General features: G+C 34.3%; 1 protein-coding gene and 1 long non-coding RNA gene across 16 annotated transcripts in view; one reads left to right on the top strand and one right to left on the bottom strand.

The window, feature by feature from the left end:
* Positions 1-14,052, top strand: part of LOC111415128 (disintegrin and metalloproteinase domain-containing protein mind-meld) — a 259,766-nt gene that overhangs the window by 157,943 nt on the left and 87,771 nt on the right. The window lies entirely within an intron of this gene.
* LOC139428900 (uncharacterized) lies at positions 7,945-8,966 on the bottom strand. The gene is made up of 3 exons (XR_011639566.1): positions 8,881-8,966; positions 8,555-8,803; positions 7,945-8,196 (listed from the first exon to the last, which is right to left on the bottom strand). It is a non-coding gene; the product is annotated as an uncharacterized lncRNA (long non-coding RNA).

Below are 14,052 nucleotides of genomic sequence, written 5' to 3' on the forward strand. Positions count from 1 at the left end.
CATACCAAATTTTTTTTATTATTCTTCAATTAATTTGATCTATTTGCAAAAACGCAAACAAAATATCATATCAATCTAAAACCGGTCATCATTTTATAGCGCCTCAGTGATTAATATTATATCAACCTAAAATCAGTCATCACATTGTAGCCTCTCGGCCGCAAGTGGCCTTGACTTTATCAGATGAAGTTGTAGATCTTTTGATTAATTAAGCCGAGGTCGCTTGTGACCGAAACTCATTAATTATGATTATATAAATCTAAATTTGGTGGCATTGACTTTATGGCAAACATAATTTTTTTTATCTACGACTGCTTGGATAAGTCATCATTACCGCACTCATTTGAGGTGATTTGAGTTACGTAATGAAGTTCATTACCGCACTGGTTTCATTACGTAACGCATTTTTAGCCTAATCAGAACAGACTTAATTTATTGAAACGAGCAACAATACAAAAGAAAAAGTGCTATCTACTTACAGAGAAACAATACTATTTATTATAAACATTAATTGTTATGTTTTTACATTTCAAAACACTTATTCCAGATGAGTAAACGTTGTTGAAACTGACAATTCAAAATTGTCAACAATCATTTCAAAATATTTTTATAAATGTCAAATAGACTTTTCTAAAGAAATTGATTTTTTAGTAATTTTTAGCAGTCGTAGATAAAATGCTGTATATCACACGTGGGCTAGAGCATAATTACAGTACTCGTGTGATTACACGAGTAATCAATTAACCACACTCGTACTGTAATTATGTTTCTAGCCCACTTGTAATATAAATAACTATGACATGTTTAGAATTTCGTACACAACGTAAATAATACAAAAAATTTTGCAACATATGATTTGTATATAAAAGATTAAAAATGTCATGAATATTAATAATTATGTTGGTTAGAGTTATTTTTTGCTTAAAAAAAGCTGTTCAACCGAGGTCAAGTATTGCTCGGTATGTACGAGATGAGAAAGGACGAAAAAACCGCTTTGCATTTCATACGTTAGCAAAGCCTTTCCCAATTAAAATTATTATTCTTTCGCGATGTCGTTGCGAGACGTAAAGGGGGGTGGTAGATTGGAGAACGAGCACGTAGGAGGCGCTAGATGGCGCACTGCACCTATATGAATATTTATGACAGTTTTGTGTATTTTAAATTTGAAATTCTCCGAAGTGGTTCGTCCCGGTACGACTATACGTATACAAAGTGGATTCTACAGTATGTGTGTCAGTGGCCAATCGGGCCGGGAGCTATGCAATTATGCTGAATTTATTCTGATTTCGGTTCGGTTTTTGTTCAACTCGACCGTCGTCCGAAACAAAAATAATGGAACGGGCCTTCAAGTTGGTTCCCAATGAAATTCAATGAGAGTACTTGAAATTGTTTACGCTAAACTATGCAGGGTTTAACGATACGGTTTGGTTGAGTGATAAAATATTTTCAAACATTTCAACTTCCAACGATTACACTTTGAATGGGTAATTAATTCAGCATTTCAGTATGGCTAAAAGGATTTTAATTTATATTTGGATTTCTTTTGAAATTATGACACTCAATCACATATGTTGGTCTTTACATATAGAGTACCTCCATCCCAGCTTTTATAGTTTATCGAAACGTAAAATCCCAGCTTTACATTTTATGGGTAAATCGTAAGAATTTTTATTACAGTTTGACAACAACTTTAAAAGTCTCTTTACCTTTACCACCAGTTTTAGTTGAAACCCAATCAAACAAATATTTTATTTCTAGAGAAACATTAATGTTATCTCTAATAAATGAAAAACTAAAACGATTTAAAATTGCTTGATGATGTTATAACTTATATTGAAAGATTTTAAATAAATTATAGCGGAGTAACAAAGTGTATATGAGGTTAACTCCAAGAAAAGGCTCTGTAAATTTGTGCTGCCTATTACGTATAAATCCAATGATTTTTAAAGGTGCCGTTAAAACCATCCAGCGGCAATGGCGATAATGGTAAAATACGGGCCGATTTGTCTCCATTCGGAGTCAGTTTTTGTCGAGAAAGTTTGTCCGCGATCGATACATTCGTAAAATATCGTACAATGAACACCTGTAAATGTTGCAATAATTTAAATTGCTCAACTATAAGGTTACTAAAACGTATATGCACCATGCAGGTTTTAACGTTTATGTTTTTGCACAAAATAACCACGATATCGCATTTATATCGTTATTATCTCAAATTACAGTCGGCTTCCTGTAAAATTGGAGCTATCTTTGGTGTTTTGTTCTAGCTGTGGCAAACGTTAGCTCCCACCCGAGTAATACGGTCAACATTATCACGTCCCTGGGCACAGATTAAATTACAGAGTTCAACCAGTTGTCTTGGAAACGGAAAGTTATGTAATTGTCGCAGTTTTTATGTTTGCGATTGCGCCTGAACTACTATAACAGCTTGTTTTACGCTATAACGAACAAATACAATTACAAGTATATTTACAATATGCACTAGAGATATGGTACTCGATAAGTATTTGGATATCGGCTACGATTTTTTTTTAAACGATGCAGTATTATACTGTATTTAAATCGAATTTTACATGATTGCTGCATGTAGAGGAGTAATTAGTAATTAAGTAGCTGATTTAAAGGGCATTATAATCATAATCTTTATTGTGCTATAAGATAGTTCACTAGGCCGCCATCACAAGATTTATTTTACATAGGGTAAAACGCCAGTAATTGACCGTTGGTCAGTGTTTGACCGTTTTTGTAAAAAAATGTAGAAAATAAGGATCCAAGGAATATCTAAAAAAATATAAATATATCCATAAATAGCCACCAGTCTCCTCTCCACTCCCTAATACACAAAAAGTCCACGACCATACCGTTCTTGAGTTTTTGTTGTTTAATTTCGCGCTAACTGCCGGCCTATTCGCATCGTGCTAAAAAGCGTAATTTTTATGTTTAGAAATTCGCCCAAACATTGTAGTACTATTCAGCCGTACTTGCATGTATGATGTTTTTTTTGTTTGCCAGTGATCTAATAATGTTTTCTATTGGTTATATTAAAAAAAATACCGCTTTAATTAATTGTTTGTTGAAATAAAGCCGGTCAATGACTGGTAGTTCTAAATTTAATTAAAAATTAGTGTTTGACCAATCGGTCAAATACTAGACGAATTGGTTGTTTTATAATCTCACAAGGATTTATATTTGATTAATAAAATGGAAAAATGTGTAATACCTGTTTTTAAAACTTATATCTTCCCGTTTAAGTTGTTTAGTATTTGACCAAAACTTTTATATTTTAAAAGTGAGATACAATCACTTTAAATATGCGGTCAGTTACTGGTTCCTCTTTTGGTCATTTATAGGACACAAACACTCAAAACTGAGTTTTTTAACCGATTTTAAATTTTATAAATATTTAAACGTAATATAATACGTTGAATATAATATAAGTGTAAATGTTTGATTCTTTTCTATTTTTTTAAACCTTGTTTATAACAATAAAAGTAATTGACCGTACTTAAGCAGTAATGAGTCTATAAAATTACAAGGATAAAAAGTTGGTCAAATGCTGACTCTCATAGTGGTCAATTATTTATTGACATTATATAAGACTCTTGATGTAAAAAGTAGGGGTTTATCTTATGAAAAAGTAGCCAAGATGTTTAACGTTCCAAAGTAAAATCTTATTTATAAAGAAAACGGAAAAACACCAGTGCAGAGGAAAATCGGCCCACCAGCATTTTTAAATTCTGATGAAGAAAAACTGCTTTTTGAATGGTTGTTTCATTTAGCAGATAGACGTTTTCCTGTTTCAAAAACCAAGTTGGAAAACACAAAATTTGGGTGAAAAGTTAAGTCAAGAGCATTTTGCTCCTGTTTTAAAAGATGTTCTTAAAGAGTCAAAAAATATAAACATTTTTTTGTGAACAAAATAGTATGAAAAAATAATGAAAATGAATATTATATTAAGAATCGGTTTAAGGTCAAAGACTAGATATTATTGGTCAAGTAATGTAATCAAAGTGGTCAAACACTAAATGCGAAATACTGGTTGTTCGCGCGACAAATGTCGGGAATAATTGTAGGTGTTGGTTCGAAAGAAAAAAAGGAAAGTTCTTACTTGAATTGGGGTTCTAAGATGAATTCTTCAGAGGATCGAATAAAAAAGCGTCGTTTTAATAACGAATACAATAATGGCTTCTTGTTTTATTTATAACATTTGAAATCGACAAAATTGTCATGGTTACATAAAAAATTTGGTTTGTTATTTGGGTTGCCTAAACACTGGTTTCCTTTTTAATTTTTAAAAAATATTACTTCATGATGTTATCTTTTATATGTAGGGTAAGTAACTTTAAATGAATCAGATGTGTATTTGATCATATTTTGATCATTTTATGTAAAGGCAGAGGGATCTACAAGAAAAATAATATGGCTCGGTCAAACACTGACATTAAAAAATCCTTAACAGGTCAAACACTGGTGCGTTTACCCTAGTGGAAAAGGCATGAAAATTAATGATAATTTTAAAAAGATTATTAAAAAATAAAGCTTAACAGCGTCTAGGATAAACACACCAATTCAATCATTACATTTCTGAAGCATATCCAATCTTTTCGTTTGAACTTGTACTTTAAATACAGACAGATACGGTTTCAATCGAATCAGTCAGTTGGGTTTGTACATTTTGTTAAAAGATTTGAAGGAAATTACTTTTCTATAAAAAGAAATGAGGTTGTTATGCAGCTACAGGTTTTCAAAGATAAGATTACGTCAAAGGAAAATTGGAATGTTTAGTAAATAAGGAATGATGATTTGTGGACATCAATATCTTACATTAAAAAATAATTCAATTAAAATATCAAAAAAACTGATCATCATATTGGCATAAGGTGGTTTAAGTAATCTCCACTCAGCACAACGATGATAGATTATAGAAATTCAAGCTTTTTAAAATTGAAATTATTGATTTACATGTTTGCACAAAATTTATAACGGTCAAAATTTTTAACGGAATATATTTCCGTGACGATCTTCTTGTTGCTCGTCATAAGGGCAATGATCTATATCTCCCTTATTTATGCCCGTGGATAAATATTTCCGGAAATTGCCTCGCCGCAGCGCCGTCAAGCACAAGTTTGTTTCATGATTTAGTGCTGTAAGAATTCCCATCTCCCGTGAGGTTACTACAGTTTCGTGAGGTTAATTAAGCTTGGGCATCGTACTTTTTGTGAACACCGGGGACACTCGTTTTTAATTAATCTCAATTAATCTGCAATTATAATAAAATTAATCTATTCTCTTGGTTTTAATAAAATTAAATTTGTGATACCTTTAAAAATTGATTTGTGCGATAAAGGTAACTTGAAAAAAGTGGTGATAAACTACATTGAATATAAACAAAAAATAAACAATATACGGTAAAAAAGTTGTATTTATAGTCGAAAGAATAGTTATTCGCGCAATATTTTAGTACGAAGCAGGCAATTATTGTTGAAATTGCAGGCCGCCATCGTTCGTCCCTGACCGTGGGGGGCTAGAAACGTTTCTCTCTCTCGCACACGCCCCGAAATGAAACACGAACTTTATGCAAGCGAACGGGTTCACTAAATGGTCCGTACATTACGGAGAGATTTATAATTCCCTCCCGCTTTTACCGTATGCACTTGGGCGACAAATAATTCCTACTTCACACACAGGACCGGGCCAAGTTTGCGAACGTCCCCGTTGGCGTTACGACCGGATAGTTCTGAATGGTTTGTCCTTCGCGTTTGGTTTATTACCTTCGGTTTCCAATTAAGATTCGAATTGGCAAAATGAACGCGCACTCTTCCTTTGAGGATGGGAACAAATTAAAAGCGAACATCAATCGAGGTAGTCGATTTTTAATTATTCCCGTCTTCATTACCTTCGTTAAAGTATAATCACGAGAACGGCGTAGTGTCCATCGTCGCGATTCGTTGTTTGCTTATTGCTACGGTCTAACAATAACGGTAGCAAATATTTACGTAATCAGTCCGAGATCGACCGGTATGAATAATTACTAAAATTTAATGCGAACATCACTCTCACATAAACGATCGATTTTTGAGTTAATTGGTTTATTTCATTCAATAATACGTATAGAATTGTTCAAATATTGTATCATAATACCATTTCGATCAAGTCTAATTAACATTGGGATGGATCCTATTGAATTTTCTTTTGCACAGAACTACAAACATATTGAAACAAACATTTGTATAATTATACTTTAAAATTAAAATTTCTCTGACTTAATATCATTCTGACTGTGCTCTATCTAGAACCAATTCTGATCTTTGAATGATCTGTTCAGTTTCATTGCTTCGGATAATCAAAGTGGCTTCGTCAGCATATAATAAACAGTCAATGTCTCTAAAATAATACGGAAAGTCATTGGAAAACATCAACAATAAAAGAGAACCAAGGATAGAACCCTGTGGAACACCCCTAGTCAAAGTGACTCTTTCCGATGTCACTTGACCACAAGTGACCACTCTCACATAAATGATCAATTTTTGAGTTAATTGGTTCAAATATTGTATCATAATACCATTTCGATCAAGTCTAATTAACATTGGGATGGATCCTATCGAATTTTCTTTTGCACAGAACTACAAACATATTGAAACAAACATTTGTATAATTATACTTTCATAAAAAGTTGGTTGTTGTTGAAGAATGATTGATCTTGAAGTTTGATATTAATTCTGAACCGGATTCAATTTCACGAAGGAAATTTCGAAAGAGGGCCCTACGGAGCAATTACGAGCAAACGGCGAACATTGACCACAAACGTCCGAAAGCTTGTTTTGGAGAGCCCTGTAAACCCAATTTTAATTACTGGTTGCGGTTGTCGTAGAACCGCAACCGTAAAGTGCTGGTGTACGCAGGAGCGTCACTCGCGGATATGTCACGACTGACCATACACTATGGCTATCGACTGATTATTTCTCGTGACTACAATGTACTTACTCCTGTGTGTACCCATAATATCACTACAATGGTGTCACGATGGACGGAAGGTACTCGGATTGCAGTGGAGAGTATCTCGATACGGTCTAATTGCTATAGCGTCAATCGTTCTATGACGAGCATAATCTCGCTGAGTATTGCCCGATCTCAGCATTGCGGGCTATTGTCAATTGGCAGCTTATTGTATACGGTTCCTTTCCTAATCGGGTCGTTACCATGACCCGACATTGTTCGTTGGTATATCAATGTGTTTGATGATTAATCACATTAAATGCCTAATTATTTCTTATGTGTTGATTAACTAAAAATATAAAAAATTATTTTACCTCAATGATGTGATAGAAAAAATTAAAGAGATATCAAAAATATCTTTTTCTTCTCTTAGGTAACTTGACATCAAAACGTCATGAGGATGCAAATGATTCTACTCAAGTGCATACTACTCAGAATTATATTAATTGTGATTTAGACAAATTGATTCATCGTGCTTCCAAACTGTGCCTAAATATTAATCCGAATAAGTCATCTATTATGGTTTTTGGGAACCAGAGTGCTGTTGTGATGTTAGTTTGCAGTTCAGCGATGAGGCAAAGAGCTTGGGTGTTACCATCGATTCATCACTTAAATTTTGTGCACATGTATCTAATTTATTTAGGCGAGCTTATGCTGCGTTGCGACTACTCTACGGTAATCGCAACTTGTATCAACGTTTAAAAATTCAACTTTGTGATTCAATTGTATTGTCCTTGTTCAACTATTGCGACGTAATTTATGATTCGTGTCTTGATGTGGCTATTACTCTTCGAATTCAACGTCTGCAAAACGCTTGTCTGAGAATTATATATGGAATAAGAAGAAGAGACAGGATTTCACATATGCTTCTTTGGGCTAACTGGTTGAACTGGTTCGAGGGGTTGATGAAAAAGAATACGCCTGTATGTATGTATTGTGATAATTTTAACATTCTCTTAGTTCACCAAGAGAACATAACCTAGAAATTGTGACAGAGAGATTTTTTGTTGGTGAAAATCTTATTTTAAACCGTTTTGTTTGCTTCCAAAAGTATCAATTATTATAGTTCAGCTCCTAAAGCACATTTTTCATCCATCTTTTGAGGTTTTAACGTTATTTTGAGGAAGAAATCCTTGATTTAAATTTGAATCTTTCTAACTTTACTCATTGTCGAAATTTGGCGTGTACTCCAATGTATGTCTAAAAACACGAAAAGACAACGTTGAATACGAAGTTTTATTACGTTTCATAAAGGAATAAGGGAGAAATCAACGAAAAAAGAATTAAATTTTGAAGGTTAATTCCGAGAAAAATCAAGAGATGACGCTAGTTTCGAAGCAAGAATTTTGAATTTTGAAAAGGGCGCGAAGCTAAGAGCCAATCAGAAACGAGGAAAAAACAGTTGGAGTGCCGGGGTATATAAGGAGATCGCGAACAGGGAGTGAGAGAGTCGTCGTCGGACCAGCGTCGAATTCACGTCGTCAGATAGAAGAAATTTTGAATCTCAAGAGATAACCTCAAAAATTTAAGATAATTTTTTAAAGTCAAATCAACTTACGATATTAAAATAAAAAGAGAATCATCCTACAACCTATTCCGAGAACTACTGATACTTCTTCGAGATTATCCAAGACCCTATTTCCGAAGAACAAACAGTTCAATTTCCCGTAAGAAGAATCCTGTAGACAATCCAGAAAATTAGTTAGTGCCCCAAACACAAGAGACAATCCAGATACCACATTGAACTCCAATCCTTTCTTTTTCGCAGTGAGTCGGATAATAATTTTATTTTATTATTTAACATAACCTACAAAAAGAAAAATCAAAGAATCAAACTCAAAGAACAACTCACAAGAGTTTCCTATAATTTTGATCAATACTTACTTGTGGGTAAAGATTTATTAGTTTTCTTGAATAACGTTCATTTATTTAATTCTATTTTTCTTCAACGAATTTGATGACAATGGCTGACGTCTTAACCATTTGTTATTTTCAAAGAACGGTTCTAACGAGTTTAATTTTTTGAGTTTAATTAAATGAATTTGTTTGTCGAACCTGATTAATTTTCTTTTGAACCTGAACTTGCCCGAAACCCTGAGTTTAATAAGTGTCTCTTAAACAACACAATTATAGTATGTATGTATGTAACTCAACCCCTTTTGATGACCTCTATGTGTACTGTCTTTCATTTCTATTTACTGTATATTCTTATTATTATTATTATTTGCAGTTCTTCATTGAAGCCACTTGATTTACTATTTCCTCAAATTTTTCGTATATTCGTTCCAGATCTTCCAATTTTTTGGCATATTGTCGTTGCACATGTTCTTTTCTTAATTTGTATATCATGATTTTTTCCTTGCTTGATGTTTTAAGTTTTCTTGCTACTATATGGAACGAAACTGTAAATATTATAATGATAATTTTTGTTAAGCTTGAAACAAATTGAGTAGAGAACGAAAAATAAAATTAAATGTAAATATGCTAGGTATGAGTAAAGAAAATAACTGTTATTTTACAAACCTTTTTGTGTGTTAATTCAGTTTAGCACTCAGCTCTTTCCCTAAAAATTTTGCTGTAGATAGTAATATTTACGGAAAATAAATTACGGTGGGTGAACAAATCCCTGCTAATGATATCCTAAACTGACAAGCTAAACAAACGGGAATAATTACGAAAATAACGACTGAACAGTTCGAAATCCTCGTTTATTACGAAGTGCAATGAATTTGAGTTGGAAATAAATATTCTCTTACAAAACGAGGCGAATCCTAATAATATAAATCATCGCAGCTCCATCAGTCGACGTTCCAAAATTACATTAATTAATATATATAATCCGGATTCAACATAATCTCCTAGTCGGACGACAGTACGATTTACGGGGAATACTCATTTTCCAGTGATATGGTTAATATAATTGGTAAAGATACTCTTTTATTTTTGGATATATATAATAACACTGTACAATAGTTGAATCCCAAATACTGTTTGTCAAAAGTTTTTATCAATGATACTAAATTAAGTTTAGCAAAGCCTTATTCTCCTTTATAATAAGATTTCTCGTACCGTTGATAAATATAAAGGTAAACAAATGCCTCTATACATCACGGACTTTGTATGTCACCGTCAGCATTCGCAACGCATAAAACAGCAATTTATTTCTCCCCTTACGCGCGAATATCCCTTCCAGCTGAAAAGCTTCCCGTACCCGCAGCACTCCGCGCGTTCATCCCTTCTTCTGGTTACAAAATACGAACGGCAGAAATGTGAAAGGCCAGGGAAGCGAAAAAAAGTAATGCTATCACGTCCTTTCCCATATTCCGTTTCTGCCCCCTTATAAATAAAAAGGACAAGGCTGAAGTAACAACTTGTGACAATATATTAATATTTTGATGACTCAAATAGTCTTTGAAATTACGCAATATCTATCTCGGTCTTAATAAGCTATCCATTTTCTTCGCGAATAAATCGTGGGTAGCGAACTGATTGGTTCATATCCAACACATTAGAGAACGAAATTTGCCGTAGGTGCGCCCTCTAGCAGCGAGTACTGCGCCATCTCGCTTTTAGGCGCGACTGCGTATATCCCGACGTATATATCCCGGATAAATGGAATCCTTTTACCTACAGATTTCGGGACGAATTGTATATCGATTGAAATTCGCGGCGGGATCGGAGGAAATCCGCAAATGCGCGTGTATTTCAATTAAGGGTGGGAATTGCGGATGCAGGAATTTGTTATTTTATTGAATGCTACGTAAATGCGGCCAGTTTGTGTTTTTAAATAGATTTGTTAAAACAATTTTGATAAAAAGTATTAAACTTTTCACTTTCAATTTTCTTTTTCATTAACGACGTCAAAATAACATTTTCTTATAAAATTTATGTAAATGTTCTTGCCGAAAGTATTGTTTCACAAATTATCGAATTACGGCAACTTTATGAGCAACATCTCATAGAGTTGCCGTCTTGAGATGCATGGCTAAACCAGAATGTTTCTACTTCTAAGTCTAGTGTTAGTTCTAATGATAGAGCAAATGTTAATTCTAGCTATTAGTACTAACACAATCACTAATGATCTAGAAGTTTAGCCGTCTTGAAAGGCGCATGTCTAAACTTGAATATTTCTAATTCTAGTGACAGTGTTAAGTTAATTCTAGTGTTAGTTGTTCTTCAGTGCCAAGTTGAAAGCGTGTGTATGTGTTGTAACGGCGCTTCGGTGGTAACAGTCAAACAAATAAAATCAGCGAATATCTAAGGTGATGATGCAAATTGGTTAATTTTAAGAAATAACAATAGTAATAATAACTTTCGTGATGTACTATGGTGTAAAAGAAAAATCATCTTGCTTGTAAAGCTGCAAGTTTCAGATTGAAAATGTCAAAATACCAAAATAGAGCTGTATAGTTCTGCGATTTATGCCTTACATTTGCAGATATTACCCGGCCCCCTCGAAAGTAGCCGAGGCTGAGAGAAACTTCAAGACTTGCTAAGCACCGGCGGCATTCATCATAGTTAAGAGTTATCGGTGTGCTACTCCCACCACTACTTGCCGATTCCGCTCTACCGAATACGTAATTCGAAACCATTTAAAAGGTACTGAATTTGGCCGAAACACGGAAAAGTCTACCTAGTGCAAAGTACCCGAACTTCTCTACTTCCAAAATACGATCGTGGTTGCTCATAAATATGTATTTAAAGGAATCCTACGCGATAAAAGTAATATTTTTATGAGATCTTCTCTCATAACTCTTGTCGCGACAATAGTGAATCTCTTATGTTGAATCAATTTTACTGTTTCTATTATATGGGAAGACTTTACGACCTTTTCTAACATATAATTCTATTTAATTCGTAATTTTACGAGATTGTGAACATCTGCCGTTAACAGCCGTTAGTTTTAATCGAGTCATTTATACAAGACCTCGTTGGCGAGAACTGTTAAATAATATAAATTGAGTTTTGAAGTAGAATATGTCAAAAGTTTCATTTGTCACCGTCAAGTGTATCGGTTTTCTGTTAGAAGAAAGTTGACATCATTGTAGCGCCTATTATCATCCGGAGAGGAAAGTTTTAATGAAGACGTTTAGTTTACTTCGAGGATTTTTTTATCGTTTATCGCAGTTAACTTTAATGATTTAAACAAAAAAAAAATAAATCACCTTTGTGTACTCGAAAAGCTCTCACGTAGTATTATTAGTTTTTGTTAGAATAGTGACACAAAGAGGTTTGGGCTACATCGTGGGTGATGCCCGGCCGTTTTTCTTGAGGCCAGTTCTCCTGGCATTCATTATTTTAAGAGCTGCCAGATTAAATTAAGCCGTCGAGACCCCGTTCTGTTTTAATTATGACCAAGTTCGTCGGGGTAGTGGTTATAGGAACTCGCGCATACGGGTTTCGAAATTAATTTTCTTTGTGTCGTGGTGCTGCATGATGGGCTCTACCATAACTTAAACTTGATTATTGTACCTGTGTTCCACGTTTATGGAATTATACAAACTTTTTTGACTTGCAAATAATTTCTATATTATCAAGATACAATAAATATCTGAAATAATATTTAGGATGGCAAAATTAAAATGTTAAAGATTTTCTAATGCGAAAAGCGTAGTACGAAATATGTTTTTATTATATTAAATGTTTAATTGTTGTTGCAATTTAAAACTCGTATATAGGGAGCAGTATAGAGTTGCTGATGGGTTAATTATAAAGTTGAAAATAGTGTTTATTAAATTTTAATAAATGCACTTCTAAACTCGGAAGTTTTTAGTTTATTTCCGCGCCGCAAAATCCTTCAAAGTTATAATTATAAAGTTTTCGAATTTTTGGTGTGTTTTTTCTGAAAATTCTGCCTAAAATATGCGCCACAAAAATTATGTCAAGCTTTACATGGATCTTAATAATAAAAATGGATAACATTAATTGGATTATTGACATTGAAATATAGGTGTAAAGTATAAACGATAAACTATTAGTCACGTCTGTCGTAAATTGCTAAACAATTAAGGGAAGACTAATGGCAATTTTAACGTCCCCGGCTATATAAAAGCTGCACATATAATGACCGAACATTTTTCCATAGCTCGTTTTTCTCTTTGGCCCCTCGTCCTCACCATGAATATTAATTTCGAGTGCCTAATTACATCCCTCGTCTAACCGAAGCGCACGGCCCCTGGCAGTTTTTTTTTACTCCACCAGCTACCTCAAACACGACGACTATCCGATAAACCCCTTCGGGACGGTGGCGCTTCGCTTCGCCAGACTGTACTTAATCTCGCGTTAATTTTTCCATCGGCGTTAATTAGTGTTTCAATTAATCAAGCCGGTCGTGGGAGCGTCCTCTCGGTGTGGGATTACTGGTCGGGACAGGGCGGTTGGCGGCCCAGTGCACAACGGGGGGTGCCAACGTCCAAATCGAATGCCCCACGAGCCACAAGATAGTTTCAACCCATATAACTTCCTCCAGTTCGATCTCCCATCCCCGTCAAAGAAGATGACTTCCCATTAAGTTCGGACTAAGTTGCTTTGGTTATTACTGCAACGTCGTTCGTCTACAATACTCTCAAAAGTTACATCGTAATCAATTTAGTATCCCATTCAATCTTCAATATGAAAGTAAGAAACCCAACAGTTAATAAATGCAACAGATTGATATTGCATGACGACGACGTCGTGTCATATTTATGAACACAACGACTTCATAAAATCAACAAGTACACGTTGGGCTGTTGAAATAAATTCCCATTCGTCACGGAATGAAAATTGAAAGAGTAGCTAGGTTCCTACTTAGAGGGTTTACTTACTTACGTGATTTGTTTCCTTACTGTAAACGACCGTTACACGACATCGTAACGTCGGTCGGGGGAAGCAATAAAATTCACGGCCACGATCAGATAAGACCGTTTTATTGCCAATTTTGCAATTGGACCGTTTCAAGACGGCGTAATCCTTAATGGAATGAAAAATTGTTCTATGTAGTAAAGATGAGAACTTTGCGATTAAATCATGTGCCGAACAAGTGCATTTTTGGTCTTTGAACTTTACTTTAGTAGA

Source organism: Onthophagus taurus, chromosome 2 (genome assembly GCF_036711975.1).
Source record: "Onthophagus taurus isolate NC chromosome 2, IU_Otau_3.0, whole genome shotgun sequence".
Taxonomy (NCBI): domain Eukaryota; kingdom Metazoa; phylum Arthropoda; class Insecta; order Coleoptera; family Scarabaeidae; genus Onthophagus; species Onthophagus taurus.